This window comes from Helianthus annuus, chromosome 15 (assembly GCF_002127325.2).
Source record: "Helianthus annuus cultivar XRQ/B chromosome 15, HanXRQr2.0-SUNRISE, whole genome shotgun sequence".
Taxonomy (NCBI): Eukaryota; Viridiplantae; Streptophyta; class Magnoliopsida; order Asterales; family Asteraceae; genus Helianthus; species Helianthus annuus.
Genome location: NC_035447.2, coordinates 96,261,723 through 96,268,243, shown reverse-complemented (window position 1 = coordinate 96,268,243; position 6,521 = coordinate 96,261,723). Strand labels below are relative to the sequence as shown.

At 42.4% G+C, this 6,521-nt stretch overlaps 1 non-coding gene across 1 annotated transcript; it reads left to right on the top strand.

Annotated features, from left to right (window-relative positions):
* The first annotated feature begins 481 nt into the window (after window positions 1-481).
* LOC118487838 lies at window positions 482-588 on the top strand. Its single transcript, XR_004882781.1, has one exon. It is a non-coding gene; the product is annotated as a small nucleolar RNA R71 (small nucleolar RNA).
* Window positions 589-6,521: the final 5,933 nt, after the last annotated feature.

Here is a 6,521-nt window from a genome sequence, read left to right as displayed (position 1 = left end):
TTGTTGGTTACTACTATTGCCGGTTTCCCTCCAACCAAGGTTTGGGTGGTTTCGCCATCCTTGGTTGTAAGTTCCCGTTGGAGGACCCGACGGCCTAGGTCTATTATCAATGTAGTTTACCATTTCTTGTTGATCGTCCGTTTCTTTCATGCAACTCCAATTTTCATGTGACCCACCACACCCTTCACAAGCCATACCCGAGACTGTTTTTGTCATTTCTAATTTTTTTATTTTTGAAGAAAGGGCCTCGATTTGGGCTTGTAAAGAGGTGCTTTCGTCGACCTTATGGGCGCCCGGGGCGATAGACTTATTTCCCCGGGGAGTGTGCCATTGAAAATTGGTTTGAGCAATTTCCTCAATCTGATTATATATTTCGTGTGGGCGTCGATTACCTAAAAGTCCCCCGGAGCTAGAATCAAGTGTCTGCCTAGTGTGTGGCAACAATCCATTGTAGAAAGTGGATACTTGTTGCCATATTGCGAGGCCGTGATGGGGACACTTGCGTAATAGCTCCTTGAACCTTTCCCAAGTTTCATATAAGGATTCCCCGTCCTCTTGTGAGTATGTATTAATTTCAGCCATTAATTTAGCAGTTTTAGAAGGAGGGAAATACTTATATAGAAACTTTTGGGCTAGTTCATCCCAGGTGTTTACCGATCCAGCTGGGAGGGTGTTGAGCCAAGCTTTCGCTCGGTCTTTTAGTGAGAATGGAAACATACGGAGGCGGATGACGTCGTTTGATGCTCCATTGATCCGAAAGGTATCACATATTTCTAAGAAATTAGTTATATGTAGATGAAGATCCTCGTCCGCAAGCCCGTGGAAGGTTGCGGAGTTTTGGAGCATTTGTATCAAATGCGGTCGAAGTTCGAAGTTATTGGCTTCGACATTCGGAGCATTGATAGCGGCGCCTAGATTACCTACGGTGGGCCGTAGATAATCCATAAGGGTACGTTGGTCCGCCATTGGGGGTGGATCACCCGAAACCTTCTCTTGGTTTTTGGCTTTTAACCTTTTTCTGAGAAAGCGTTCGGGTTCTTCTAGCGGTTCCTTTATGTCTTTATTGGAACTGGAGCTCATACACTACGTGAGGATGGCGTCGGGTTCCAAGTCCTGCAATAAAAACAGAAAAGAATGTTGGTCAGAAGGTTCACCACGGCCCCGTGTTGAGTGAACACGGCCCCGTGGTCGGAATTACAGTGATTGTTTTTCAGATCCCAGTTACTGGAAGTTGGACACGGCCCCGTGTTGCACCGGCACGGCCCCGTGGTCAGCCTTCTGTAACTTGAAAAACAAAAACTGCCAGTAACGTTGCTGAGCACGGCCCGTGTCCGACCAGGCACGGCCCCGTGCTGAGCTCTGCAGAAGCTGAAAATCTAAAAAAAATCCTAAAAAAAATTAAAGAAAAATAAAAATATGATTAGGCCGTTGATTCCTAACTTTCGTAAAATCCTTGTGTCCCCGGCAGCGGCGCCAAAAACTTGATGTGCGTGAAGTGTGTTATATTTTTTATGTATATTTAAGCCCCTTTTTACACTTTTAGCCAAGTTTTAAATTTATAAAACACGATATTTACTAACACTAAACACACATATGGGCAAGTGCACCCATCGTGGACGTAGTATAGTGTTGGTAAGATACCGAGGTCGTCCAAGGACACAAGAGCTTTTAATACCGGTTTATCCTCAACGTCTAATCAAATCAAAAAGTGAGAAAAATGTTTTAAACTAAGAAAAATAAAAACTAACTAAATGCTGAAAATAAAAATAAAGTAAAAACAGATAGACAAGATGAATCACTTGGATCCGACACGTGTATTAGTATAACCTTTGATTATTTTCGCACTTTTGCACTTGTTTAAGAGATTATCTTAGTTATTGTAGTAGGCCCCTCTTTTGAAGGCGACGTTACCCTCAACCCAGTAGTTTGAGTCAGCAAGGATACAATCCTAAAGGGTCGGATTATTGAAAGATAATGAATTAAGTTATTAATGCAAATTGTGGTAGGCCCCGCTTCTGGCGGTGACGTTACCCTCGGCTAAGTAGTCTGAGTCAGCAGGGATACAGTCCTAAATAGCCGGGTTATAGTATTAATAGTAGTTAACTTATGAGGGGGTCAAAGAGTTTGGATCCCCGCCATCCAATACCTATGGGCATTGAAGGAGATCCTACTAAATTTGACCCAGGTCCCAAGCAGGACCTCTAAACGCTGAACAAGGGCAAGACCTTTACCAAACCGTTCCCTTAACCCCCGACCAGGTAGCCAACATACCTCCATATAGACCGTGGAGATATGAATGGTGAAAATCTTTTATTTTATATAGACAGTAAAATAATGCCAAGACACCACGGACAAACGATAAGGAAAGATCACCTTCAACATAACTAACTAGTTATTAAAGTCATTAATACAAAACCAAATAAAAAGTGCAAAAGATTAAAAATAAAAAGTATTATACTAAACAATTGTCTTCACCAAGTGATGTAAGAGACTTAGGCAAACATGGCCTTGATTGTCAAGAACTCTTACGATCAATCTTGGATCCCGAGACGACTCACACACTCTACGATAGACAATGGATGATGGTGGTGGATGATGGTGTTATGGTGGTGGTGGGTGGTGGATGAGGTGTGAGAGAGGTGGTGTGCCAAGGGATGAGAGAGAATGAAGCCAAGCTCCTCTATTTATAGGCTGAACAGAAGGCTGGACACGGCCCCGTGTCCGCTGGACACGGCCCCGTGCCCGTCTGACATTCTCTCACTTCATTAATTGTAATTGCGAATTACAATTAATGCGCCTGCTGTACTTTCACCACGCCCCCGTGTTCGCTGGACACGGCCCCGTGGTGGGCAATGGAAGCTTCTACTGGTTTGTCTTTTCTGCTGCTTCCTGGGCACGCCCCCGTGTTCGCTGGACACGGGGCGTGTTCAGACTCTGTTCCTTCTTCTTTGCCTTGGGAGGTGCCGTTGAGGGTCCGGGCAGTCTACTTTTGTTCCTTTTCTTGTATTTATGGTAGAATTAGCTGTCTTTTTGCTTCTTTTGTGATTTTGAGCTCATTTCATCCTGAAATACAAAAGGAAGACAAAAACACTCTTTTTCCAACATTAGTACTTAAAAAGGGTTAGTTTTATGCCTTAATTGATGTGATTTATATGTTGCATTTTACACACATCACTGCCCAACAAACTGGGGTTCGGCACTTTCGTCCATAAAGTGCTTCGAATGGTGCAGCATTGATACTTGTGTGATAACTGTTATTATAAGAGAATTCGATTAATGGTAAGTGATCGTCCCAATTACTTCCAAAATCAATTACACAAGCTCTAAGCATGTCCTCCATTGTTTGAATTGTCCTTTCGCTTTGTACGTCTGTTTGAGGATGATAAGTTGTGCTTAGATTCAACTTGGTTCCCATTGCTTTTTGGAAACTTGCCCAAAAATGAGAGGTAAAACTGCTATCCCTATCAGAAACAATTGATAAAGGAATTCCATGTAATGAAACTATTTCATTTACATACAATTTAGCTAACTGTTCCATATTGAAAGTTTCCTTCATTGGTAGGAAATAAGCTGACTTAGTTAGCCTGTCTACAATCGCCCAGATTGTATCATTACCTTTTCTTGTTTTGGGTAATTTGGTAACTGTAACACCCTGTGTTTCGAAAGTCAAAGTCAAAGTCAAGATTGAAGTCAAAGGAAGAAAAGATTGCTAATTGCGATTTGTCACTCCTTGCTCAACTCCTGTTTTGACTTCTTTGACTTGTAGATAGTCTATTTATGTTTTTACGTTAGTTGTATTATGTGGAGTACTAGTTAATAATCGAGGTTTAATAACTGTTTATCGCTTATCGCATCGCAATCGCATTCGCAACCCTAGTTAGGCGTTCTGGATATTGTTTTACGTGTGTGTGCCTATTATGTGTTACTTGTGCATGTTTATATATGTTTACGTTGTGGTGATTAATCAAAACACAATCGCAACTCAATCGCAATCGAATCGCAAATGCTAAACGCAAGACATTTAGGATGATTGTATGTTAGATATAGTAGTTGGGATTAATGGATAACTCTATCGCATCGCAACGCTCAACATGCGAATCAAAACAGCAAAACTCGTCATGCCAAACACTCGAATCGAGTGACCGACCGATCGAGTGGCCAACCGATCGGGTTGACACCCGATCGAGCTGCCACCTGATCGGACTGCCACCCGATCGACCAGCCACTTTCCCCACTTTCCTTTTTTGGGAAACCCTATAAATACCCCTCATATGTCACATCTCTTGATGTGACAGCTCTCACTCGACTCAACTCGCTCCAGCCGCTCTTTCTATCAATTTCTCGCGATTCTTGTAAGTTTTCAACCTAAATCTTGTACTTTCTTGATCTACACGCACTCCTACACCTTTCTATCTTTCGAATCTTAACTTTTTACCGTGAAATCACTAAATTTGAGGTGTTCTAGGATGATGTCTTCATGGAGTTCTTATGAGCTTCATGTTTTGGCTTCAATCCACCAAGAACAACTTAGATCTGAACGGTTTCCACATGAATAAACAAGGATCTTGCATAGATCTGAACATATTCAAGGTGAAAAGGATTGAAAAAGGGTTTTCTAACTTTCTTTCAACTCTTTTGCACTCAATGCACTCAAAACCGATAGAATCGGAGCTTGTTCTGATCTTCTACTCCTTCTTAGTGATGTATTGGTCCAAGATCTGGATTCTATCCAAGAGATTACTGATTTCGGGTTAAACAGGAAACACTGTCTCGAACAGTTAACTGGTCAGACTAGGGTGGCTCCTGTCCGATCGGGTCACTAAGTCTGGACGAGGTTTCTGTTGTTGGGCACGTTATCGTACCGTCTCGAGAGAACCGCAAAACTATCAAAACAACCAAGTGTAAAGACGATCCGGTCGACTGGGACGGATTGTAGTCCGATCGGACAGCCATCTGATCGGATTGCCACCCGATCGGACAGCCACCCGATCGGCTTGCACCTTGGTCCCACACTTAAAACTTTGTTTCAATTTTAGAAGAACTGAACGTCGAACGGATTTCCGTCCGATCGGGTTGCCACCCGATCGAGCGACCATCTGACCATGTGACGTTTGGGACTTCAACACTTAAACAATTTTCAACATGTTCAATAAATGCGGATTGCCACCGAACGGATAGCTATCCGGTCGAGTGACCGTCCTGCTGTGAACTTGTTCTCTGAGAATTACCTCGCTGAACGGATCGCCGTCCGATCGAACCGCCATTCTATCGACCGACCTAAAGGGTAGGGATACTTCTCTATTTTTAAAATGCTACAACGAAAACTTCAAAGCACAAACCATGATACACAAACACATCCTTACCAAACAAGGTGACAATCCAATCGAATGGCCATCCGATCGGATGACCACCCGAACGGATTGCCACCCGATCGACTGGTCATCCGATCGAATTGCCATCCGATCGGATTACCAACCTACACTTTTCACTTTGCACCGTTTTACGCGCCGCTTATCATTTATGCAATCATTCTGATCAGGCTAAACTCACTCTAGCGCTCCCTTCAATCCATCATTGCTGTGAGTATACTCGAAGCCTTTTTGCTTTACGCACTTTTAGGTGTTACATACATTACTTATTCTAAATCACATCGAACACTCTACGCAATACTTTAACACTAACGGCTACCGCATGTTATACGTGACTCGATGAATGTTTGTTTGTTATGGTTACACATAGATTGCTGTCTACCTTCCTTAGCAACGATAGTACTATAGTTTCGACTCAGTACCTGTTCACTCAGGGGTTGTTAAGGACTATTAATCACCTGATTCGCAGTGGTGAATATGTGTTATGAACTGCCTTGTTCAGTGAACCCGCAGTCATTGGTATTGATAGGATCATGTCGATAACTTACGTGCTTCATTTCACACGTTGTACGTGCTGGTTATGCGTAAACGATTTCGAACTCTATTATATCTATTAAACTTGTATGCTCACCTTTACACTATGTGTATTGACTTTTACTTTAACGTATGTGGCATGTGCTTAAAATGTTAAAATGCTTGGCTTGCTGTGAAATCGAGGCTAGGAAAGAGTCTAGAAACAAAGACATTTTACTTTATTAAATTCTGAGTTGTCGAAACGGAACCATTTGTCTTGATTTTGTCTGTAATAACTATGCTACTTATTATGTCATGGTATGGGACGTGATGCTTTAAATAATTGGTAATCGTAGTTGTTATGGAAACTTCTGGACAATATGTTTCGCTAAGTGCCGCGCCCCGATGTTTCCACCATCGGTTGGGGTGTGATAGATTGGTATCAGAGCCATAACTATAGGGAATTAGGCAAGACTCGACCTAGTTCGGGTCGATGTCTCATAAACGACCTAGTCTATAGTTTGGTACCAACAGACCGACTTGTGCATACCATTAGGGTTTTTGTACGAGCTTAATTGCTATCTCTCGCTTACGCTACATTATCATTGCACTCTAATTTTCGAAAATGAACGAGCGATT